Below are 26247 nucleotides of genomic sequence, written 5' to 3'. Positions count from 1 at the left end.
CAGTGCAGTATGAATTCATTGAAAATCATAGACGAAAAAACATAAATAATTAAATAATCAAACATAGAAGTGACAGCTTAAACAAAATCTTTTCCCTGTTTTATATTAAACCTATTTGTTTGAAAAGTCCTGTAGAAATCATACTTTACTCCATGCCTCATTTTGTCATTCCTGTGTTGAAAAATTCTTCGCTTCTCATTTCCACTCTGAGAAGGAACTGAGAACCTATCTGTGCTGCTACAAAAGTATCAAGAACAATATTCTTTTGATATTTTCAGCTCCAATGTTTCTCCAGAAACAGGGTACCTATTTCAGCAAAACCAGGTTAGTAGTCCTATTGTAGTTCTTTTAAGCCAATAAAAAGAGAAAAGTTTGGCTGATTCCTGTTGCCCAAAGGAGAAACTTGCTGATTCTGAGATGCTTGATTCTATTCAACTATTTTAACATAACCAAATTGCTGGAATTTTGGCAATTGATACCCAAATCTTATCACTTTGTTTCCGAAGACCAGTCAATACTTGCAGCAAAAGCTTAAGCTTATTCCTAGAGCTGCCAGTTGAAACAAGCTGAGATTCTTGATCTAGTGCATCATTCTGATATATTTACACCAGACAGGGACAATAATGATCATTTAGTCTTCCTATTGCACAACATTTGCCAAAGATTTAGTGTTTGAAAGCTGTCACAGTTCTAGGTATTTTGTTCCAATGGTCAAAAATTCCTGCTTAAAATAATGTGCCTTGTTATTTTCAGGCTGTGCCTAACAGCTGCTTTCGGGGTTTGGATTTCCTTGGCTGTTATCAGCTGAAGAGACCTATGTTTTCAGGTGTTTCCTTCTACGTGCATACTTACTGTTTGCAGTCAATTCACACCAGCAACATTCTCAATAAATTGGATTGAGTCTTTCACAGGAGAGCAGTGTGATCCATTTTATAAATGGTATTTATTATTATTATTTCTCTGACTCATCTTCATTCTTACCATGCTTTTTGAAGTGCAGACACCACAGTTCTATTGATGTAAGTACCAGTAATCCATTTTCATTTTGTACGCTACTAACAGTAGAAAAAAGCCCCAATTCAAGAGAGCGCTGAAAGATTTGTCAAACTATAATCGCACAGTTAAACCCCACTGACGTGAGACTTCATGAAATCTTTAATTTCAGTATGTACCTAAGTGCTGCCCTCACTGGACACGGGCAGACACACATGCTAAAATGATTTTCTTGGCTGAGGCAGAGCAGAACATCTTTACAGAATGATAAAGCAAGTGGACCAGGCAGTGCTCTTTAATTATTTTGACTTACTGCATTTTATTTTATTTCCAAGCAAGTTTGCCCAGAAGAACATACTAATTTCTGAAAGGAGTTATATGCAGGTGTTTGGGTTCTTTGTTTTATTTTTTACTTGTTAACATTTTAGTATGACCAATACTGGGACTTGAGAGTAGACTCTATTATATGTCTTCTTTAGTCTCTCTCTCTCTCTCTCTCTCTCTCTCTCTATTATCATTTTATAGGCTTTAATGTCTTTAGTGACAGTGTCCAGTACTATATAAGTAATATTCAGTATGCATCCATAAAATATTATTTCAAGAAATGTTTAAGAATTGTTTGGAATTCTTGTTTCATACCTTCTTTGAAGAGAGTTGGTTGCCTTATGCCATTCCTTAAATTAACCCTGTGTAACCTACTTTCCGTGTTTGCTTTTTGTAGAAGTAGTGTTTAACCCAAAGGATGCAAAAAGTCCAACTCCAAAGGGAAGACAGAATGCACTGTTTATACCCTGTGGCTTAGAAGCTTGCTGAAGTGTGTAGAAATGTGTGAAGGTAAGACTTTACTTTTCCCAAAGCCTTGCTGGAGGTAGTGAAGAAACAGTCTAGGCATGATACTGGATTAAAAACTAAGAAAAAGAAGTTAGCGGATTATAGGAGCAGGAAAGAATGATCTCCAAAATACTTTGTTGGGTTTACCCCATGTGTCAAACATCAACTCCTTTTTCTCTTTTTTTCTCCACAGACAGCGGCGTTGCTGCTAGTTTCTTTAGAACATTTCCAAGTCGGCTTTGTTGGAATCGGGCTTGTGCTCAGCATGTCTAGTTGAGGCCACACAGCGAGAAGCCGAAAGGAAATGCCGAGGCGGCCCCTCCAGAACTATAATACCTGTTTACATTTTCTGCTGTACCAAAAAGCAACTTGTTGAATCATCAAAGAAGTCCCTGAGGCCACATTTATGTCATAAGTTCTGTGTGTTGCAGCGGGTAAAGCTTTTTGCCATTTCAGTGACAACTTAAATCTCAGCTAAATTTGTTTGTGTAGCCGCATCACCTTGCGCGGTGGCTTTGTCAGGAGAGGTCAAGCCCTTCGATGGACTAGCCTTAGAAAAAGCACAAGGTTGGTGATGCACCTGTAGGTATTCCCTGGGACAGTCGTTATATCAGAAGCTGGTTAAAGCAGCACTGAGCAGCAGGAAAGAAAATGTAAAAGTAAGATGAAAAATACAGCATAAATATTAAGTCTGTAGGAGAGATTAGAATGTAGGTGTGTGTCTTTTTTTTTTTTTTTTTTTTTTTTTTTTTTTTTTTTTTTAGGTACACACTATTTTGAAGAAGCAACAGAAGTATGTGGTATCTTTTTGGTTAGACAGATCTGTTAATGAGGATCCTCTAGGAATCTGAATCGGAAGTTACTTTTTATATCAAAATTGTATATGGAATAGATTCTGATCTTGCAATGGGATTGAGAGAGAACTTTACCCTTTATAACCAGATATCCAATTTGGAGAATCTTGATTTTGGAAATCTTTGTGGAGGAGAATTTTGTATTATAAATGGGAGTTTATTTATGTTTCCAGCATATGCCTGTAAGGCAAGGAATTATCCCAATCCATTTTTTTGTGCTGGATACCTTGCAGTGAACCTTAAAAAAAAAAAAAAAAAAAAAAAAAAGTGGTTGATCTTTTGTAGTCTGCAAAGTCACATTATATATATTTGGCTGATTTAACTGAACTCTGATCTCTAAAGAAGATCTAAGATAAGGTATTGCTGTCTTAGATTGTATCATCTTCCCTTTGGTAACTGATTTCTTTTTCCAGAAAGTGAGCTTCAAGTCAAAGGTAACAATTGCAGTTACACTGTATACAAGAAAGTGGAAGAACTGTGTATGTTCCTCCTTAGCAAAATAGGACCCATATCGGAGAACTAAATGGAAGCAGAATTTACTAAGATGTTGTGGACTGCCAGGGATGACTTGTGGTTAGACTAATGCTTTGTAATGATTAGCCTTATGCTAGAATGGCACCTTGAATGTGGGAAGACCCAGGTAGATGTTATTGAACCCTCGTAAGACCTCTCTGAGAGTTTCTTCATTTCATAGATGGGGATGTGGAGGCAAAGGTGCCTGTTAGTAGAAAACTATGATTTAGTCTCTATTAGTGCTCTATTGGTAGAATTCAGTAGTTTTGTTTGTTTTTTTTTTTTTTTTTTTTTTTTCCAGTTTCCTCCTAATTCCTGTGGATCAGAGTGCCTCTTCTGATGTAGATTTGCTTCTATTCATAGATGTAGTGTCCAAACGTATTCATCACAGTCTGTAAGTAACAAGCGTGATGGTAGTCATTGGGGAGAAGGAGTAAGAGGGGTCTTGACTCCAGTGCTCTCTTTCTCTCTTGTAATACTGTGATAGCTGAATACTGTCTGTCAGTTCCCAGCTACACTGTATTTTTATTACAGTATATACAATAGATCTGTATATAAGTCATTATGAATAGTCATTTGTAACATGTGCTTTGTCAAACACTTTACAGATAAAACAGACATTCTGAGATAGTGTGACAAATATTCTACATTTATTATACAGCCAGCGAGGTAGGAGACAAATGAACATTGCACATTCATTCTGAGGCTGAAATCACGGTGGATTTAGTATAATGGACGTAACGCTTTACTACATATGATGAACAGGCCCTCCGCCTGCATTATAAATGACATTATTTAAACCAGCTAAATTGTTATCTAGAGCAATGTTTCTCAAACTGGGAATCCCTGGGGAGGCTCAGGCAAAACCATCAAAGCTAGGATAAAAAGAAATGTTGGTTCTCTGTTGTGTTTAATCCTCACTGGCGAATGAACACAACTGGCATCACCTACCACACGTGGCCTGAGGGACTTGCGTGACAAGTGCCCACAGTACTTGTAATGGAGTGACGCATCCCAGCCAGACCTGGAAGGCAGGTGTAGTAACTCCCTGTAGCTCCCCGCGGTTTTGGAAGCGTGACTTGGTCTTTTCTGCACCTTCTGGGCCATCCGCTGGCATGTCTGTACCGCAGCCTGAGTGCTGCTGCTGCTGGTGGAAGCCTGCTGCCGGAGCTGGCCGTGCGCACGCGGTTGGGGGCCTCCAGCAGCTGCCGGTGCGCCCGTCTCCAGGCTCTGCCTCTAGAAGACTTATGCCATCTCTGCATCCTCTAGATTCTCAGCTGCTACACAGGTCAAAAAAGCCCCTGGCTGCTTTAAATTACGGCAGCCCATCCCAGGCCACTTCTGGGGCTGCTGTACTGCCTACGGTCCTGATAGCATGCCTAATTCTGCCCTTTGGCACACGTCCTACGCAGGTGCATGCGAAAAGAGGGAGAGCAGCTTCCCAGCATGATTTACGGTTGTGGCTCCCAAATAAACCCATGCATTGGCAATGTATTAAGGGAGCTGGGCAGGAAACCAAGTCAATTGACAGCAATGAGTGGATACAGCTGCATTCAATTTACTTTACGTTTCTCACTGGACAAAGGTGGCAGTGGCAAAGCATCTTTGTTTCTTCTACTACATGTGCAATGTGCATCTCTGAAATGCATCACTCTTCCCACTTCCTTCTCTTCCTGGGAAGGTTGTTGCATAGTTCTCCTCCAGAATTGCCCTTGGGGAGGTTTGCATATCATTTGTGCACCTTTGGGGAAGAATGCTGTCTGGGACTAGGTTTGGGAAATGCGGAACGAGGCAAATGTGGCAGACTTCCAGGCTGTTAATAGTACTATATTATAAGGCAAAATGATTTTACAGTAGTTATGTAATAAACATATGTAATGTGTATATGTACAATTTGTGTAATTCATCAGACATTTGAAGCAGACCAATTTAGAATTTAAAGTTGGCTCTCACCTTTGAAGCAAAGGAGGTAATAAGGAATACAACAAGGAGCCTAGCTTCTGCGCTGTGCTTTGGAAGTCGACAAGCAGTGCTTAGGAATGCACCCGTGTCATCGTACTATAGTGCATTACTGTCAGCATGCTCTAAATATGATCAGGAATGAGGGTGCAAGCTCAGGGCATGAAAATTAGGCTTTCTAATAAAAGTAAAGATCTCTATCAAGTCTGAAATGTCTTGTGAAATTAATTTGTTTCTGTTTTGATATGCTGGGTACGCTATGGGATATGTTCATTTACATTTCAGTTGTTCCATAGACAATATTCAGAAAAAAATGGTTGCATTGTATTAACACAAATCATCAGAAAAGGCAGAAGTTGGATGTACTAAGTTTTCTTGAAGCCCTCTTGGAAAATGCGCAGATTTTTGTTTTAGAGAGATTATGTTAGTCTGGGTGAGTGATATCACATATGGTGGTGAGAGCCACGTAATTAGCGTGTGTTCCTTCAGCATCTTTGAGCACTCGTCTGTCTCTTCCAGAACTGCTTTTCACAGTTTCTGAAGTAACCACTGTTTTCTGTTTTGTCTTCCTCCCCCCACCCCAGGCATTCTTAAACTTTCTAACATGTTTTTTTCTCCCCAATATATGGAGCACGTCAGGTTGGGTTATTGACTTCTCATTCAACTCATTGGAATAAATGGCATGTTCAAAGGCTATTTTGAATAATTCATTGGAAACACAGTTTTTAGCACACCTTTTTTCTGTAAACTTTCCTGTCTTCTAAGGATCCTTTTCATATTACTAAATATTGTCATGTTTCTTATCTTTCTGTTTCTCTTGAGGTTTTATTGCTTTGTCTAATATGTGATTATGCAAACAGGCACTCACATGGATCTGGATGCAGGTTTTGATCCTGAAATAGTAAGCTTTTAAGGATGAAGAATATTTTATAGTACTGTCTATAAAAGACTGAATTTACTTTATCATATTTTACAAGTGTTTGTTAATGAATATGTAATTGACATTAGCAAGCTCCCTTGAAAAGGTAAACTATTCCCTTTGTGTTTTGGTTTTAAAATAGATCTTTGTCTCTTAAAACACACATTGAATATGAGATTTTTGACATTTCCACTTAAATGTGGCAGTTGTCCCATTCCCGTAAAATCAAACCTTTCAACTCCTGTCCGAGAAGAGTGATCTCAAGAGAAAACATTCTGTGGAGAAGAGTTGTTTTTCTTATCTGGATAACTTTTGTGAATCATCCTCAAAGAGTCATAGTGAAAGATCTAAATGTTTGAACCTATGTCTGAGAAAGGACAAGGAGGACAGATGTTTCTAAAAAAGCATGAGAAAAACAATGATAGCAGTGGGAGAAAGAGAAGTTAGAGACACATCTCTGAATATCCTGTAAACCCACTGGACAGTGATTTTTAAAAACACATCACTGTCCAAGAAAAGATTTAGCATCTCCTTGGGGAGATGCTAAAAGGGTGATTTAAGTGTTTTGTGATCATTGAGCCTATGCTTTGCCTATATGCTCATTGATTTTTAATGTCAGAGGAGACCATTATGGTCATCTATCCTGAGAGTTTACATAAGCCAGCTAACCTCACTCAATATTTCTGAATAATTCTCAGACTTTTTTTTTTTTTTTTTTCCCTGTTTGAATTAAAGAAAGAGGATTTACCTTGATTTAAAGATCTTACATGATGGTGAAGCCCTTACATCTCTAGTGGAAGTTCCAGCAGGTAATAACCCTTGTTACATTCAGTGTGTTTCTAGTATCAGCTTCCCTCCACAGACATCATTTTGTCTTTTCTTTCCCCCTGATTAGGTTGCAGGACTATCATAAATGTCTTCCGTATGTTACGGCCTGTAGTCTGTGGTCAGTCACCACTTGGATTTGTCTGTGAGGAACTAAACGGGTTGAATTTCGTTAGTCTCTCATTATAAGACAATATTTTCAAGACATCATTGAATCACTTTGTGGCTCTCCTGAACTTTCACCATTTTGCCAAATTGTTTTGGATAGTTCCCAGTGTATTACTTATGGTCTCACTAATGCTATATGCAGAGGGTAATACCAGTTCATTATTCGTACACACTATTCCCCTGCTTATGCATTCAAGGTTTGCATTAGTTCCCTTGGCCACGGCCCCTCATTGTGAGATTTACTGCTGAGAGGATTTGGATAGAGCTCCGAGGCGCTCAGACAGCAATTGGGAAGGCCTTATTCATTAGGAATGGATGAAGTTCTTTTACCAATTTGTCAGCAATCTGGAAGTTTTTACCATTGTGACAGAAGTGAGAGCAAGCCCTGGCTGCGCTTCTCCTTGCTGGAGAAATGCTCTGATTTGCTCTCCAGCTAAAATACAGTTCGTGCCAGTGGTGCCAAACTCTGCAGCTTTCTCTCTGGCCCCAGAAGAGCCACAGCATCATGCGTGCGCAGAGTGCAAATATAATCTCCTTGGTCCCTAGCTGAGAAGCCAGGCCGTGGCTGCACTGTGCAGTTTCCGTTGTCTTTGCTTGCACGAATGGCCATGCAGATTTTACTTCTTCTTCCAGGTTCCCCAGGTAAAGCCCATTTCTCCCCATACGTGAAACTGCCATTGTGAGACTTAATGAGATCCTATAACGGATGAGTTGTGACGCTATTGGTGCCACCAGGAGAGCGTGATATCTACTTCTGCTGAGCTCAGTAACATGTATGTTACCCCACCACCAACCTCTGAGCAAGCTGACCCTTGTGTTTATTGTCAGTGTGTTCACCTGGAAAGTTGGCAGGATGGAGAGGGAAGTGTCTAACCTGTCTGCAAAGAGGTTTGCAAATTAATTTTCAAAGGTTAAGGGAAGGAGTTGTGTGTCTCTGAACTACAGACTTCTTCAGCTTGCTCTGTGCCCACTACAATGAGCTGAAACTTCTATCTAAGCCAATTTCTTAGAAACAACAAAGTGTCTCTGTTACAAGAAAAAATCCCTAAACTGTCTGCAAGTCCCATGCAGAGGAGAAATGGCAAAAGTTAATATTTATATTAAAGCAGGAAGCTTGGCTGTGTCCCTTAGGTGCCATATTATCTCTCATTTCATTGCTGAGGGTTTTTGAATGTTTTTGTTTCATGTTTTTCATGGTTTATGCAAAGTAGTGAAAGGGGTTTCATAAAGGTTGTTATACAAATGATTTGTTTGATAATGTCTTATTCCTAGGGGAGCTTTAGCTTGTGATTAACACTATATTTTTATCTAAAGCAGTAGATTTTGACTTAGGGTATTTGGGCTACTTGTAAAGGGATAAGTAAAGGATAACTAACAAAAGTTGGCTTATATACATGGAAATGCATAGAGCAGTCTTCATATATGACACTTACAAGTGGGACTTCACCTTCACTGAAAAACTTTTAAAGAGTCACAACTTGAAGACAGCAAAAATCACTCCTGGATGGTCAATATTGGTGGTCAGTAGCTGCTTTCAGTTTCTGTCATACTTAAACAAAATAGATATGTCTATGATTACAGTTTGTTCTTTTGAGTTTTGGAACTGGATTTTCTCAGTCTACTCTTTTTGGTTTGTTTGTTTGTTCTCCTGTTATGAACTCCTCTGATGTGGGCCACAGGAGATGTCTTAAAATGCAGACAGTTTCTTTTAAATGTTGTTTTTGTTTTTTCCTAAAAGCACATAACATTCTTGTCCACACTCACTTACAATTCCTAGGCTGATATTGTTTTTTAAAAAAAGACCTTTGTGCTGTATGGTGCATGGTAAAGTAGCCTTGACTTTACAGCAATTAAAGCTATAAAAACAGGTGTTTTCTTGTAGTTTAATGAGTCTAGATGTAAAGTCAATATACCATTGTGACTGCAGGGCATTTGTCTGAAATTGCGGGGCTTAATACCTTTCTCCGTAAGCAACAACCACAGCTCTTTTTCTCTTATGCCTACCCTACGATATGGAAGGTATCAGTTTATTCTGGACTGAGGATCGAACCACCTGCTCTGCTGGTATCATCCCCATTATTTCTTTAGCTTTGCATCTCTCTTTTCCAGTGCTTTCCTCAGTAGGATGAGCCTGCCTGGCTCGAGTTAACACGAAAGAAGGTGCAATTTCATTTGGAAGGCTGGCAGGACTGGTGTCCCTTTCCAGTATTAGCAGATTTTGGAAGAGTAGTTGGATCTGAATAGAAACATGGTGAGCATTATTTAAGTCAGAAGAATAACGCTACATGAGAGAAGGGTATTTCCAAAAGTGTCACTGATAATGCTCCGCTGATATAGGGCTACTTTGGATGTGATTTTCAGAGATGGTGGATGTAGTGGAGCCTATAGGAGCTCATTAATTCTGGAAATCATACCTTTCTCAGAGCTTATTTGTTCCCTGGGAACCTAAAGAACAAGATTTTCCGAATGATTGCATATACGTATGCAAGTCGTCTTTGAATAGCTGTCAGAATGAGACAGGGAAGGTTCGGACACTCTGGAAAATATGGCCTAATTTAGCCCTAAAGTTTGGCCCTGAATCAGCTGGGGCTGAGTATTTTTGGATGTCTGGCCCAGCTTGTAGCTTGATTTCTTCTTTCAGAGGAGTGGCTTCACTCTACTAGGTTAAACCCCAGCCTGGTTCTGGTTTTATGGTACAGCTTGAGCTCTTTGACTATCTGTAAACATGCGGTGGTTTGTACTTTAAGACTGATCTGCCAACCTTAAGTGTGCGATTGGGTTTATCAGTTCAGAACGCACCCCCTTTGAAGTCTGTCAGGCAAACGTATCCACCTTACTTACTGATACTGCTGCTTGTGCCGTGACTGAATGCTAGACAAAGGCAGAACCTGATGTGCATCAGCCAAGGGCTTGTTCCTTTTGCCAGTGTCCTTTTGGCAAACAAAATGCAGAATCCAAGAGGTGCAGACTTTTTTTTTCTTTTTTTTTTTCTTTTTCTTCTAAATAGGTATCAGCTCAGAGAGCAAGGGGCCCTTCATATGACAAGGTGGGCATGGAGAACCTATCCACACAGATGAGAAGGCTGTTTCGAAGGCAGAGATGGCCGAAGTTGCATCTCCCTCCTTGGTGGTTTTCAGACTGGCTATATAAAGTACTGTCCGCAAAGCTAGCGTAGTATGCAGCCACTGTGAACGGCAACAATCAGCATGCCTTTTCTAAGTCTTCCCTATACTTTAGGAAGTGTGGAGCCTTCTTTCGTGTATGAAATAATTTTCTAGGACTCCCCAGAAATCTGAATGAAAGTTAAAAAGCCATTTGGCTTTTTATCTAAGGCATCTTTTTATTCTTTTTTATTTTTATTTAATATAAAAGCTGACGGAATAGGACTGCGTAAAAAGCCATGATGCTAAAGCTTAGCATCTGCTGAACGCTGCCTTCATTAGCTCAAAAGGCATCTCTCCACTGTTTTTTTCCCCCTCCATTCTGTTGCTTTCCCCCAAATTCATTTAGACCACCTACCCCCCTGCTAGAGTAAGACTTAGAGGTACAGGTTGCACAGGACAGTGCAGCTGTGTGAGGCCTTCAGCTGAAGGCATAAAATCTTTTCCTATGGCTTGCTCGTAAACCAGCACGCACGTATTCTGCTGACTGTAAGTCATTTTAGCAGACTGTGTGCAGGCTTCTCAGTTAAAAACAGAGTAAATGCGCTGTGTGGTTTCGATCAGCTAGAGCATTGCACAGACTTTGCACGTTTGACTAACCAGCTGAACATTTTTTGGGGGAGATAACCAGGTTTTCCCATTTAAAGATAAATGTACAGTTTTTATCCTTGAGGCCTGATTTTGTGTACAGCCGCTGGGCACTGGGTCAGCCTACCTCATTCTGTCTCTTTTATCTCATCCACTTTTGATTTTATTGTTTCCTTCTCCTCCCTTCCCCCTCTCATGTGTTTGAATGCTAGGTTATAATGAAGGATGTAGGTATGCTAGATTTCTCTGCTCAGCTTGGCAGGTTGTGAATGACAAATGAAACTAGCTAGTCATTGGATTCTCCTGACCATCTGCTTTACACGTTAAAAAAGCCCCAAAGAATTTTTTTTTTTTTTTTTTTTTTTTTTTAACAGAAAAATAGGAAAGTTATAATTGGGTTAAAAGCCTTGCTAAGACAACTGTCCTGCTTTGCCCAAGACCAAAGCCTGCACGCTGTGCATCCCCAAAAGTGGTATTAGCAGAGCAGAAACCCTGTGCACTTCTGATCCCTTCTCACTTGGAAAGACCTGCAAAGGGACTTACCACAAGTGGTGTAGCAATGACAGCTTCATTCTGTACAGCATAGAGCTTGGTTTCTAAAGTGGTACAAATGCTTTCATTTCCCTAACAAAATGTGAAGCCTGGTAGAAAATAAATGCATCAGAGCACATTAATCAGAATTACCAATGTGAAGGCCGTGACATAAACTTGGAGAAGAAAAAAAACAACAACCCATAAACAATGGTTTCTCTGTAACAGGAATCATTTCAACCCAGTAAAAAATTGATTAGTAATTCAAACCAGAAATTGCCCTGAATGTTGAACATATATTGAACTATTTCATGGGCTGTTTTATCGTTGCAACTTGTTGACATTATTTTGTGCTTGCAACTTCATAGACTACAGCCATTTGTTACATCAGCATCAGACATCTGCACAAGCATTTGTCATGCTGCTGTTGATTTTTTTTGTTGTTTTATTTTATTTTATTTTATTTCATGTTATTTGTTTCAGTTGGCTGAAGGAGGGTTAGGGCTAACAGAACAATACTGTGGAATGCGAAGGCTATCATTAGGGGGCAAAACCGGACTTCAAAGAGGAAGCACATATGGTTTTGACTTTTATAAAGATGGCAGGTGGACGTGAAAAAAGGTTGATTTCAAATTTATTTTCGTGATAGCTGCAACTTCTTAAAAGTCCAAGAGGATGATTAATTTTCGAATTGGAATTCCTAATAACTGAAACAAGATCACAGTTTTACAACTTCCTGAGGTAAAGTCTGGGAGAGACTAGGTCATGTTGGTATAATAAACCAATGGCAACCTGAAGTGGAAGAGCTGAAAAGATCAGTAGGAGATGTTTTGCAAAAGGCTTTTTGAAAATAAAACAGTTATAAGGAGAAAAAAAAAAAAAAAAAAAAAAAGATTTCTGAAGCCAGGCTGTTTTAAAGCATGTCTTAAACTTTAAGGATGTTGGGTTAAATTTGCAGTTAGAACTTTACAGTATTAAACTTGCTGAATGTCACTCAGGTCGACTGAAATAGCAGTCAAATAGCGGTTTCAAAACAAAATGAAATAAAAACTCAGCAATGTTATCTTTCCCTTAGTAATAGGTGTTTCTTTTCATATGAAGGAATAAATGACACTTAATTTTCATGTATGGATTATCATATGTCATTTTAAATCTAGCATCTGAAATCCTCTTGGCTGGAAAGTCAGAGCTCTCTGCACCTGTGGGTGACTTGCTGATGATGTGAAAGAATAAGCAACTGTCAGATCTAAATACAAGTTGAATTTATCCCTCTTATAGATGCTGTGTTTGGTATTTTAATTGAAAAAGAATGTTCCCCAGCTTGCCCGTATACATTAATATATTAAAACCAGTAGCTTTGACAGAAAATACTTCTAGTGTTTGTTGTGATCAGGGATAAGTAGGTTCAGTGATTCTCAGAAATGTGGCAGTGCTGGTACCAAAAGCTCAAACGTTACCATAATCTATGCAGGAATGGGTTTGGTTCTTTTTCCAGCTATGCTCCTGGAAATGAAGCATAGCTAAGCTGAAGGCTATGAAGCCTTTTGCCATCCTGATTCCTGCTAATCCAGTTTCCAATGCCTGCATCTACTTCTGCAATGATAGGCTACTTGGATTGTATGTCTGGACTTTGCCTAGCCCAATAGGGCATATATTTCTGCTAACTGTTAATGCTATAAATAGTAACAATAGCATATTTTAGGGATGATTGTTTATCTTCATTTCCAAAGCCAATGTTATAGCAGGGAATGGTGTGTTACAAAGAGACCTTTCTCAGACCAGCAGGAAAGCCTTAGTTTTCCCTACGTAAAAAAGAGAATTAAATAGCTTCTTATCAAAAGGCCAGAAATGCAGTAAAACTATTTTCCAGAAATTGTCTGCAAACAGGGGCTAGAGTGTGCATTGTTCTCACATAAATAGCATCGATTGCTTATTCTTTCAGTGAAATCTTTTCTTACCTCTTTGAGATTAGTGCTATCTAGCTGGAAATACTGTATTTAATACCTGAGACATTAAGCTGCCAGGCTGTATCTGTTCGCAAGAAATGGTCTCCAGCAATGTCTTGAAGGTTTTGTTTTGAGGATTGTCTCTATTTCTTTTCATCCAAGGTTATGTGGGTTTCCAGAGAGAGTAATGTATTACCTTGTACTTCCATGAAAGAAATGAGATGTTAGTGCATGTCAGCATATCTTCTGCCACTAAATTTGAAGAAAGAAATATTTTGCCAAAGATATAAAGTTTCCAGTGCTCCTGTTGTGGGACCTGCCTCCTTCCAAGCTAAAGGCAAGAATTTCTGAACGCTTGTCTTCTGGATCAGAGAAAAAACAGTGACTCTTGCTCATAAAGCCCCTACCTGCTTCCCTCAATCAAAGCACTCTCACAAGCCCTTGGACAGAGTGGGGGCTGTGGTGACTGAACCAGGAATGGCCCCATGCCTCATTCCTCTCCTAGGTCTCATCAATTTCCGCTGCTGGAACCTGGTAGCAGCATTTTCAAGAGTTCCCTGAAGGCAGATATGATCATCAAAGAATGTTTAACTTGAGCACACTTCTCCTTCTTACATCTGAATCGCTTTGCCCTGCTTCCTCATGAGTATAGAAAAATGTTTCCTTTTGTCAGCTAACATAATATGTTCTGGAGTGCTGTCAGGCTCCATCTTCAGACTCTACTTCCTTGCTAGGAGCTTTTGTGCCACTGAGGTTGGAGAAGAATAATACAGAGAAGTGTTAAGCCTGTCCAAGGAGTAAGAAATACATCCACTCAGCCTCTCTGCCTCTTTCACTGGGGATTTTTATCAGAAGTCAGTGTTGAGATTTTCAAGAGTTGCTAAACAGATCTGTGGGTCTGATCATAAAGTTATCCACAATTTACACACACCAAGGAATATTTAAAAATCAGAGTGCAGTCTCTCCATTGATAATGGAAACACATCCTGTGCCCCTGAAAACTGAAAGAGCTTCCTCCTCTAGGAAATCATGAAGGTGGTGATAGCAAGGCTGTTCATCCATTCTAGTTCGATTCCTCTTAGTTTTCTGATATTTGTCATGATGGGAATTGCTCAGAGAATCGTTTATTTTTCCTGTGGAAAATCTATGTGAAAGAGGGGGCAGAAAAGAATTTTTTTTTCTCTTGCAGAAAATATAGACCTTTTCAATAAAAGCAACAATGAAACAGCAGCATTCCCTCAACATATGCACTGTTGATTGGCCAGTGTTTGGCCAGAAACTGGTTTGGGCTTTTTTTTTTTTTTTTTTTTTTTTTTTTTGACAAAACGTGAGGCATCTTCAAGGAATGCAAACAGTTCCACAGCTGGTTTTGTTTTAGTTGAAACTCAGTGTTGACTCAGTTTTCCACTGCAGAATGTCTGAATGAATAAATTTGAATTAGAGTTGTAATACTACATGGCCAGATTTGCACACAGAGGTCTCTAAAGTGTATATGAAATACTTTGTCTTCCTTTGCAATTCTTTTCTTTATATTAATAAGTAAAAGAGATTGTTCTAAATGAAAAAAAAAATTAGAATTAGAAAGCAGAGTTAGGGAACGTGGCATGGAAAAAAAAGCATGTTTAATTAGAAATTGCAGCAGTTTCAATTAGAAAAGATATTTTAAGTTCAATGAAAAATATAGTCTCAAATGTGCTGTGGAGAAGACAGACATGATTCATGTCCAAATATTCAGTTAAAAATCAATTTTCTATTCATTTTGATCAAAATACTATATAAAGGCATTTGGGGTTTCATTTTCAAATAGTATCACACTGTAATCATAGAAAAATACAGCTAAAAGGAAAGGTCATGTATTCCCTTTTTCTGACCCACAGTAGAGTTAGCTATAATGACATTGTTCCTGCAGATTTTTGTCTAATCTATTCTTCAAGATCCCTAGTGAGGGAGATGCTTTATTCCTCAATGTAGTCTACAGCAGTCCTTCGTTATCCCTACATCTTCCATTATCTAATCTAAAGCTTTAAAGTTATTAAAGTAATTTTAGCCACCTAGCTCATTACCTCTCCACCAAAGACTCAAAGCAGAACATTCTCTTTAGAAATTTGAAGACTGGTAGTCTCTCTTTCCAATCAAAACTATTTCAGTTTTTCCTCAATGTCTTGTTTTTTGCAGTGGTAGTCATTCCTTTTTCTTGTCTCTGGATTCTCTGCAATCGGTCCACATTAAAAAAAAAAAAAAAGAAAATCAAAAAAAAAAAAAGGAAAAAAGAAAACTTGTTTAAGCTGTTGTTTCTCATCTTCTAGTTGTATAGTCAATTATTTCTATCTACCTTATGATTTTCCTAATTTATTCTAAGACTGTTTCTGCAATTTGTCCAGAAAGCTTTAAAGTTTGTGCTTGCTTACCAGCATATTTACATGTTGCTTCATGTTGAGAGCAAATTTAAGACACATTCTTTCTGTGTTCCTTAGTCAGTGAGTCCTTCTGGATGATTTTGCAGTAATCTCAAGGAAAGGATGAGGAATAAATTACCAAATAATCTGGCAACACTAATTAGAAGAGAGAAAGGTATAAAAGCAAAAATGTCCAAAGTTGGCATTCATGCAGTAGGGGCAAGGCATTATTTAAATAAAGGTGTAGGAGCTGGGTAGAAATTTTTGCATAATGCAGGTTAGAAAGTGGTGCCATGATCATGCCAGGTGGTATTTAGATGTCTCTTAGTTACCAGTTGATGTGAAACTTGGATCCCTTCAAAGTCTGCTCCCTTGGAAAGAAGTATTCTTTAGACACGAGGAGATTGTTTTTGGTGTTGTGTAAAAGCAGCTGAGCGAGCATTTTAGAGAGACCCTGAATTCAAGGAAAAAGGTGATTTAAGGAAGTGTGGCCTCCGTGCCAGATGACTCCTTATGCTCACCTGGCAGTCAGTTGGCAGCAGACTGTCTTGTTGGAAAGTAAAAGAGTGGGCCAACCTACATAGTTCCTCCACTGCTTCTTTAAGTTAGCACAGTAGAAAGAGTCACCTGGAGAAATCATTGCTCTAGTAGTCACAAGAGAGAAAAACAACAACTTTTCAGGTGAGTTATGCCCAGCGAGTAGAAGGTGCATCGAACGTCTGAAAGGAACGTCAATAGTCTTGACTACGAGGGCTTAAAATTATCAGCAAATCGTAGACGATCTCAATATATATAGTTGTGAACAGTAAGTTATTTGAAGTGCAAGAGTCCTTGCCTATCATCAAGGTAAGTTGTCGGTAACTCGCAGGTGATTTTGGGTTAGTATTCACCAGTTGATAGGCACTGTTCCTATCTATCCATCTAAGGATATATCACATCATTAAGATAACTGTGCACACACAGAATGTCCTTCTGAGTTCCTGGTGTCATTTTTAATGTGTTTTGCTTCAGCTGCAGTGAAGTGCTCAGAACTGTGGCATTTTGTCCTCTGCTTTCTGTGAGCCAGCTAATACTGCTCTACTGTAGTTCCTTTTCTCCCCGTGACATGATGGGCAAATCATAGAAACCATAAACGTACAAAAGCATGGTTTTACTATTTTTTATTACCAAGTGTAAGAAGAGAAAGTCCCAGTGGTGTGATTGCTATTGTGGAGCCTCTGGGAGGTAAAGTTATTAAGCAAAATCTTCTGTGCAACTTATTTGATCGATTTCTAAAATAATTCTTAAAATCAAGATGTAAATGTATTTGTTTGTGATTCGCTTCCAATGCCTGTTAAAGCATTTAATTGATATGTAGCATTTTAAAGAGCCAAACAAAACTATTACTTATGAATTTTTAAAATCCTCCAACAAATGGAAGAATACTTACTGAAAACTCCTCCATAAATAATGTTCAAACTAAATTAAATAGTACTATAAGGAATGCATTAAAGTTTGGGAATGAGATATTAGCAGTGTGCTCCCTTCACCTTAAAGTTATGATAGCTGGAACACTTGCCACCCCTCCGAAACGTTGCTGCTCCGAGTCTTGGCTCGCTCTGGGAAAGAAACATGTGGTGCTGCTGAAGATTGGAAAAAGAGCTTGAGGTCAGGGGTCGACACAGTAAGGGAGTTTGCTCTTTAAGAGGTTATCTGTGGATCTGCAAAGCCAAAGTGTAATTGGGTTCTGTGATGTGATTTTAGTGTGTAATTGTATATGATCTTTGGTAGTTTCAAAGACAAGGTTGGAAGATTTTTCTAGCCTGTTTGTGATAGCAATTTGGGGGAGCCTGTGTAGTCTGTGATGGACAATTCGGTTTCTTCAGAAATAGCCATCAGAAGTGATACAGCTGGTATCTGATTCATTTTCATTATAATTTTAGCAAATTGGTAATACAGTTTGTTCTTTCTCCTCTGTGTGATATGAATCAGCATACGTTGTGTGTCTGTAGATTTTTCTGCAACTGGTAAACTTCTGTTTGCTGCTGAGTATTAGAGCTGGTATTGCATCAGGGAAAATTTTGCATCTTTATTAAGAGAGTACAAGTTGCTGTAGTTGATCTGCCTGGATATTGCTTTTTCTTTGGTCTTTGAGTGGATGCTTTTTGTCTGTGGGTTATCAAGTTTCTGGTTCTCGGTTATTCAAAGCAATGTGAAACAAACATTTCCTATTGTTTTAGTTGTTTAGGGTTTCCTTGATTAAGCTGTCATTGCTGTCAGTTATGTTCTTATAAGCCTGGCTGGATCTATTTCATGTTAAGAAAAGGCTCAGATAAATCCAGGAAAGCTTAATGTTTATCCAATGTGAAAATAATTACTCAAAAGTGTTATTCTTAATCCAGATAATTAGTGTGAGGAAGGAAAGATCAGTGTCATTGTGAATTATGCCCTGGCAATTGACTCCTGGTCCTTGGAAGTTTCAGGTGAAGATGTGAATGGATAAAGGTTAGATTAAACATAATCCAAAGTAGCTGCAACCTTAATCTGTTATGATACAAGGATGATCGCTTAAAAAGCGCTGGATTGTGGGATTGTTTCTGGTTGGATAAGATGCCGCTCGACTGGGACTAGTCTTAAAACATGCTTAGCACCATGTCACTGCAGCTGTAAGCACTTGTGCACGGTTTCAGACTGCCGCAGCTCGGAGTCAGACTGCTGGGCTCTTGCTGCACAGTGTAATGTTACACTGTGTTGCAATATCTGTACTTTACATTAACGTGCTTTGCCATATGCTTCATGGAAAATAGATGGTGACTGTTATATGGAGTGATTTGCTTGATGATTGCTTCCCTGTGCTGTTAAACGTATTTAATTTCGTTCTCTGTTCGAAATGTTCAGTGTGTCCATAGGCAGACATGCGATGCAATTGTTATATACGTGATCTGAAAATCTGACCAATCAAAACCATAAGGAAAAAAAAGGAAATATTTACGTTTTAGTTCTTCGTTTATGATATTGTTTTTATATAGTTACTAACTATAAAATAAAAACAATTAAAAATACACATCTGTGTAAGGATTATGTTTGCAGCTGTGGTTCTCTCCGAAGCTGCACAGTTTTCAGAAAGCCATCCTAAGTAACCAAGACGAAATCAAAACAAATTCACTCAGAACGCAGAAAAATCGGCGTTAGAAGGGAGATATGAGTGTGTTCATGCACAGGCTACAAGCAGATACAGGCGTGATGTACTTGACACTTCAGACCTTTCCTGTTTATAGATGTGGACATAACAGTGACGCTTTAGCTGACAACGTGTGGTAGCTTTTAGTAAACATAGGCTCTTGAGTGCCAATGGCTACGTACTGGGAATAGCGCTGCTGGAAGAGGAAGAGAAGAGGGTGAAAGACAGGTCATTTCTTGAAAAACAGTACAGGAAATGTTTGGTCTCAGCAGATAATTTAATTGCATGGTCCAGTCTGTATCGTTGTTTCAGGCCAAATGGAAAATAAGGTAATGGCATTTTTTCCCTCCTATTCAATTTTTGTAATAAATTACATGCATTTATTCTGCAGGGATGTATTTATGCAAAACTCCTTCATCCTTACTGAAAAGCTGGAGGCTTCCTTTCATGATACAGGGCTAAGGTGAGGAAATAGTTAAGAAAGTAATTAATGGAATGCAAGAGCTAATAACGGGAAAGTACTTTAATGCACACTTGAGCTAGAATCTTCTCTGTGAATAATTAAAATCCTTTAAAGTTCATGTCTGTATTTTTAATAAAGTATATTTCAGTAAGACTCATTCCTAGTTTTAAACCTTTTTATGCTTAACTCTGTACTTTCTTTTTTAACTGTCATTAGAATTACATTACTTTCACTTGAAAGGAGCTTTAGGTAATGTTTACATTTGTTGATGTGTTAAAAGTAAATTCTGCAAGAGGTATAACACTCACAAATCTTGTTTCTAATATTAGGAGTGTTCATTTAGAGCTTCATACAAAAGTGTTATGTTATTTGTAATGTCACGTTATATGCTATAGACTGGTATATATATTTCTGTTTTGTTCTCTTGCATCCTAGAGTCTCTGTCTGTAAAATAATTCTTCCTGGAAATGTACGTAGTCAATAAAACTTTCCAGACTTACATCAGAAAAGATTTTAGGACAGGGATTTAAGACTTCAAGCTTCAGAATATAAGCCAAACTTTTATTAATGTAGTTTAGGAAGAAACACTCCACTTGATAGTTGATTATAAGGGCATAGCGCAGAGTTTCCCACACCTTTCTGCGAAGCTTTCTGTACCGGATACTGAATGGACCATTGGCCTGAGGTGACACAGCAGTTCTTATATTCCGTTAAAGAAAGCAAAGAGGAATGCGAGAAGAAATTCCCTTAGAATAAAGGGGCAATGTGAGCAAAACAGTTGAACAGAGTAGAACAGTAAAATTGGTTTATGTGCATCCTGACTCTGAAAATATTAACAAACAAAAATGGTTAATAAGGCAGAATGTCTCTTTATGACTGAAACTACAGAGAGGGGAGAAGAATAGGGGCTCAGTTTTTCTCAGAGGAAAAGATGTGGTGGGACAAAAGTAAAATTACAGAGTTTAATGCTGAATACTTAATAACTCCATCTGTGTTTTACAGGGCTAGACTGGTAGACAGTTGACTGTCACAGCCACAGAGTAGGAAATTTTATTATTAATATGTGAAGAAAGTAAACAATAATGATGTCCTCTGTAAAAAGAAAATAATTTCAGGAGTAAAAACTGTGAAAGGTTTAGAAAATCCAAAGGCTAGTGAAGTAAAAAAAAAAAAAAAAATAGTAGCCCATTAAATATTTTGGAGAAAAAGTCCTGTGAGACTATTTTTGGTGTCAAAGACCATAATCAACTTTGCACTAATAACTATGACTTTGAATCAGTAGCCTGGATATAACATCAAGGATAAAAAATATGAGATACTGTAAACAGACCGATCAAAAGAGAAGTAATGAAATAATTTAATTGTCACACTGGAAATAGTCACAAGGGCTAGAGGATTTTGCTCAAAGAATAAACTGAAGTAACTGGTAAAATGCAACATTTATCACTTTAAAACAGCTTCAGTGTTGAATGATGAACAAACTCTGTCAGTCTTTTTGACTAGTGATGATCCTAGGAAGCTCAGGGAATAGGAAAAGAGATTCTGATGAATCAGGCTGAGTATTGCTACAGGGCAGACAGATTGCTTCCTTGTTCAGCCTCTCCAAGGTCTGGAAGCCATACGTCAATGGAAAAAGCCTTGGCTGATTTCTCTAATTTTCCAGGATTAGTAGGTTTTTAAGCTAAAATTATGATCTTCTGTAACTCCCATTAGTGCAGTAGAAAAAATAGCTCAAGAATAAAACAATTCTTGTAATGACTTTAAAACTTACCTACTTGCTTGCTCAGTAAGCGTTAACCAGCTATATTAGTGTTTCAGATTTTTCTCAAGTATTATTAAACAATACATAAATACAAGAATTTCTCTTGTTCTCAGATAGCATAGTAATTTACTGACCATGGACAATTAAGAAAGAGGTAGGTACGTGAGGACAGCCAGAAACCAGTATAGATTAGTCACAGCTAATCTATTCTTGTAACCCAACGGAGATTTTCAGTTTCAGAGAAGGAGCAACTTTATTTGTGTTTAAGAATAGTTCAAAGTGAATTCAGTGTCTTTGCATTAAGCAACTGAAGTATTTCAAACAAAGCAAAACTCTAAGGGGATTTTCAAGCAACTTTTATGAAGTAAGAGCTCCTGCTCTTGGCCATGAAAGAAGTATTCCGTTAGAGAGTAAAAGTAAATAGGAGTATGGTAGAAATTGAAGTGGATTTTCTCTTCCTGCTGTCTCTTCCCTTGACAGCTGAGAACTGGAAATGCCTGCAGTTTAGCGTCCATTTCTAAGAAATGAAAATGTTTGTGTCTGGGTAGCTGGCAGCCACTGCTGCCTGCTGCCTGGTTCTTCTGCCATCCCACTGGGCAAAATTAGCCTTTTTTTTCTTAGTGATGTGGGATAAAAATATAAGAGTGACTGCTGAATCACACCAGAAGTCTATTTAGTCGATTAGCTTGTTTCTGACAGTGGCTGGTAGATCAGTGAAAGAAAATAAGAACAGGTCAAGTAGAGAATCTTTTGTATCTTCTAATGATATCAAATTTAGAAATTTATTTTATTGCAGTTACCATATTTTTGTGTTTTACTGCTTCTTTTCCAAAAATTTGTCTAGTTGCAGTTTAATTCTATTTGTATTTTGGCATGTCACAATGAATTAATTTAATGAATGAATTAATGAATTTAATTATGTATTATCTGAAAAAAAAATCCCAGTAAAGTGCTCATTTAAATGGGCTGCCTAACAATTTAATTTGATACGCCCTAGTTCTTCTCTTGTAAAACATAGTAGAAGTTTTGACTTGAGAGTGTAAATAGGAAACAAATTCTCACTCCTCTGTCTCTTTTTCCCTGTCGAAGGGTCCTAGTCTAATTTCTATACTTACTCAATAGTTTCTGCACCTTTGGGTATCCTTGATCACTCAGGGTATATTTTGTATCTGTTGAAGTTCTGCTATTTTTTGGGGGTGGTCAGATGGTCAGAACCTGATCCAGTATTCAGGAGGTGGTTACACTAAGAATTTAGAGTGGCATAATGGTTTTTATTTTGTTCCCATTTTCATAACAATATTGAGCATTGTTTACTGTTTTTTCTTTCACTTTTGCTTTTTGTTGAGATAATGCTTTCCTAATGCTTCCCACATCTCAATAATTGCTTTCCTATTACTTTGCTTTAGTGGCCATCATTACGTAAGTATAATTAGGATTGCCTTTCCTGTATGTATTTTACTTCATATTTATTGATGCTGAACTTCATTTTTCGTTTTTTGCCCAATCATATCATCATGAGATATTTCTGCAATCGAATTAGCTTCAGTTTTGATTCTCAAGATTAATTATTGTATTGTCAACTGTCCTTGTCATCTCAAAATTTACTCCTTTATCAAGATCATTTCTGAGGCAATTGAACTGCATAGATCCCCATGGGAATCCATGGGCAACTGCCCTACATTGTGAGAGTGGGGTTTTTTTTAAGCCAACTTTCCTATTTTAGTCTATTTATTTTCAATTAGTTGGTTTTTTATCTTGTTTTGCAACAGAATGCCTTAAAAACTTTTGGTAAGGATCTCTTTATTTATTTATTTATTTTAAATTAAAGTATTTCCAGACAGTTTGTCTGGTCTGCAGATTTGTTCCTACTTCTAGTCTAACTGAGCACACCTATAGCGTGCTCCTGCAGTGAACCTATAGAATTCCCAGATTCTGTAGAATCTGGAAATCTCTGGTCTAAATGAGATGGAAACATAAGCATCAGTAGCTAAGCACATAAATATATTTTAAAAAATGGAATACAAGCTTTTAAAACTACTATTGTTTAAGACAAAAATCTTTCTAGTCCAAAAAAGGGTATGTAGTAAAATGGTTGAAGGTATTTTCTACTTTATAAATGCAAACATACATATAAAATAGAAATTTCGTCAAAAGAAATGTAACCGGCCATGTTCTGTAGTTTCTATTCAAAGAGTTCATAGAGTTCTCTTCTGTTTTGTTGTTTTGGTGTTAGCAAGTTATAGCTTCTGTCTTCTCCACACTCTCTTCACACAGCGTGTTTCAATGTTAAAGCACAAGAAGACGATGAATGAAGCGGGGTCAAGCTGACTTCCATCCTGTTAAACGTACCAATGAGGAGAAATCGCTATTCTCTAGAATGTATGAGTATGATATTGCTAAGTGAATAAATGTTCTCGAGTCTAGGAGAAATCTGCTTACGGTTTGCAGAGAAGCCAATTATTATGTCATTTAAAATAAAGATTTGACTGTGCTGGGATTGTTTCCCACACGATAGACGGTTTCACACATATAATATGCTTTAAAGGTATTATCGCCATTAGATTTCTTTCTTCTCAATTCTGTTATGGCTGCAGGATCACAACCAAGTTAGGACACTTACAGTCATGTATATAATATGAGGCTAATAATTTTCTGCCCTATTGTACGCGAAATATTTGAACTAATAAATGTTTGATGTTTGAACTAATAAATCCTATGATCTCTGCAGTGACCCTGACAGGTGATTAATGTACATTTCAGAATAGCAAAGTCAAATAAGAAATTTTCTTTGGTTGGGACACCTGTCTCAGAACATGTACCCTACGGCGTAGTATTTCTGGAGCTCATCCTATTCATTGTCATGCCCATAAAGAAAGCTCTTTTCCAAATTCCACAGGTCTCACGTATGGCAATAATAATCTAATATATAATACAGAGAGAGTAGAAAGAAAATCTGTTTCTGTTTTTGCATGCTCTTCAAATGCAAGCCTTTCAAATACTGCACGATATAAAGACTGTGCCCATTATGCTATTTCTAATGTACCTGTTATATTGGTATCTGGATGCTGTTTGCTCCAATGGAAATTGGGTTCCTCTTTTGAGAGTAAGCTTTCTTGAAAGATTTCTCCTACTTCCTGAATCTGATCAAAGGATTATTGCTGTAGACAATTTTCTTTTAGTGTTTTGCATCCCTGATTCCCTTCCTAGTAACAAAAATACACACAGAAAATACACCCAACTTAATCCGTATATTTTAACTTGGAGCTTTCAGACCAGCTTTAATTCTGAGTTTCAGCTGCTATTTCAGTTCACTTCTGATTGTATCTGAAATAATTTACATATGGTAAATTTATTAGGAATCTGATTTTCGGATATCCCCGTGAGTATATCTTTTTCGTAGTCTTAACATGAAAGATTTTTCAGACTATGCAGATTGCTGTGCCTTGAAAAAGGTCAGAGTGGTGAGCCACACTGTGCACAAACTCTAGTGTTTCCTTTAACAAATTTCCAGTAATTTCCAGGGCCTAAAGCATTAATGATGTGTTTCTCATAACAGCTCTGCTCTTTTTTCCTTTTTTCTTTCTTTCTTTTTTTTTTTTTTTTTTTTTGTAGTTCTTGGTTTGAACAGCTCTGCTCTTTTTTTCTTTTTTCTTTTTTCTTTCTTTTTTTTTTCCCTGTAGTTCTTGGTTTGTTACTGGTTCCAGCGTTGCATAGACCTCATAATCTGTAAATCCTTTTGGACTCTTTTATTGTGTGGTTGCCCTTGTGTGCAAGGGAGTGGATGCAGGGAAACAGATGGTGCCCTCAAATCCTGTTCTTAGATCCCTGAGAAAAAGAGTGTTAGTCCACTGAGTTTAAGTTTATATCACAAGTTAGACACTGTGGAGATGATAGCACGTCAGTAGTTTTCTCTGTTCCAAAAGCCTTTAGAGATTGTATGTATGTTTGTAAATCATGGCAGCATTTGGCGCTAGTAGGCAGAACTCTTGTTTCAAGCTCTGAAGCAGCTGACACAGTACAGGTAACTTTTACAAGGCCAAGTCCATGTGAAAAACAAAGCAGTGAAGCTTCACAAAGGAGAGATTTGTTTTCTTGATCGATTCACAGGGCCTGAGTGTAAAGTCTTACTCTTAGCATGTGTCACACCTTACTATCCAAACCTATGATGTTAATTCAGAAGTTGTCCAGGTACATGGGAAATCAGCAGAATGGCATTTCTAGTTCACCATTTGAAACAGGTTGCAATACGTTTTGTGTCTGTGAAATAGAAAATAATTTGAGGCTATATTAATAAAGTTCCTTCTGATGTGGGACAGTTTCCAGAGGTGAATGAACAACAGTTATCTGGGAGAAAATGAGAATCTATGTGTAATTACATGCCCGTAGGCATGCAGTGAGGTTAATTTAATTTTTTAATTTTTAATTTTTTAGATCTTTAGGGCTTCAGAACCAGAGAGAGGAAGGATCACGACGATAGCATACAGCAAGGACTCCAGTTTAACTGGGCTCAGCTGAAATGCGAAGGAGGAGTCTGGCAAAACCAAAGTAGACTGTGTGGTCCTTTTCTTCACCAGAGCTGAGTACAGTTTAAGCGTGAGCTTGTTGGAAACGGGAATAACTTGGATTTTCTTTATTGCTTCTTTGAGTGCTGATGCTTCATTCTCTCACAGCAGCGGGCAGTCACCCAGTGAGCGATTCTGCGCTGTACATGCTGTCTGTGCCGGAGCTGTGAGTCCAAACTCCTCTGTAATCTGTGGAAAGAAAGTGGCACTTCTAGGATGTGTTTCCTCTTTTAAAACAGATATCAAAAATACATCAGATGAAGCATAGCGCGGATCTGCCTGTGTCATTCCCGTATTTATTAAGAGATGATAGAACCGATTTGAAGGTCTGTACTTCTCCTTTCGAAAGCAGGGGAGGTGAATGCTGCCCGTTGTGACTAATCAGATGACTTTTAGTAAAGTTTAGGAAGGAAAGAGTACAGCTGCAGTCCATCTTAACTACCGCCGGTGTTTATCTGCCTGCTCTGAAATTGCTCGGCACGTAGGTGAAGTGTGATGCGTTGTTAGTTTTTTCTGTTTTCCCTTTAGGGAAGAGAAAGCAAGTGGAGGAGTAATGGAAGAGCTGTGGTCACAGAGCAGCCCAGAGCTGTGAAGAACGCTAAAGCTACCTTTAGCT

The sequence above is a fragment of the Rhea pennata genome, chromosome 4 (assembly GCF_028389875.1).
Source record: "Rhea pennata isolate bPtePen1 chromosome 4, bPtePen1.pri, whole genome shotgun sequence".
NCBI classification, from domain to species: Eukaryota; Metazoa; Chordata; class Aves; order Rheiformes; family Rheidae; genus Rhea; species Rhea pennata.
The sequence above is the reverse complement of the archived record's forward strand: the minus strand, read 5'-3'. Positions refer to the sequence as shown.